This window comes from Halyomorpha halys, unplaced genomic scaffold, assembly GCF_000696795.3.
Source record: "Halyomorpha halys isolate HHAL.00 unplaced genomic scaffold, Hhal_1.1 Scaffold189.1, whole genome shotgun sequence".
Lineage (NCBI taxonomy): Eukaryota > Metazoa > Arthropoda > Insecta > Hemiptera > Pentatomidae > Halyomorpha > Halyomorpha halys.
Window position 1 is genome coordinate 48857 of NW_027110118.1, and position 815 is coordinate 49671.

Sequence of the window (815 nt, forward strand, 5' to 3'; positions counted from 1 at the left end):
TCCTCTTTTTTAATAAATAGTTGATATTTATAGATAAATTATTTTAACTACGTTTTTATTTATGTATATTGTTTCAGTATTGTTTATTTGTTATTTTAAATCAAAAAGCAAGCTAACCAGTTTTCTTTGTCTAAAATGAATGAGCTGTTCAAAACAAGAGAGATGGGGGTGCGCGTCCTTCCGAAGTGTTTGTTGAGTTGTTTGTGCTGAGATGGATTCAAGTTTTTCAACTTTTGTTGTTTCCATAAACTGTTTACATCGCAAATAAAGCGGAGCAATTGTACTACAATCGATTATTTGGATTGACCAGTGAAAGTTGGAGATAGAGGAGAGGAAACAAGGACTCTGGATTTTGCTGGCTTGGTGAGAAGACGTCTGTTCGGCTGGAAGCGGAGAAGATGGGAAGCCATTGTTGGGAGAGTGACATAGCTTTTTAGGAGGGACTGGAAGCATTTTGAGGACATGACATTAAAAAAAAAGAAGATTGTGAACTTGGTTAGTTTTGTTTATACTTAAATTTAAGTGCATTTGTTAAAGAGTTATTAATTTAATTAATTGTAATTATTGTAAGTGCTTGTTTCTGATTGCCTAGCAACAACTCGCCCTGAGATTAAGAGTCTATTATAATATAAAATTTAATTAAAATTCTATTATCTATTTAATATTAAAGTTTTTAATTTTGAACCCAAGCTATCTCTTTTATATTTGAAATTAGTTTAAAAACGATTAAAATTCCTTTATATTTTATTTAAATAAATTTAGATTATTACAGTTATTTAGATTAGTCTATATTCAGTTACGAAACCGAAATCGCG

General features: G+C 30.2%; 1 protein-coding gene across 7 annotated transcripts in view; it reads right to left on the reverse strand.

The window, feature by feature from the left end:
- The window catches only part of LOC106679267 (multidrug resistance-associated protein 1), a 49949-nt gene that overhangs the window by 2358 nt on the left and 46776 nt on the right, over window positions 1-815 (reverse strand). The window lies entirely within an intron of this gene.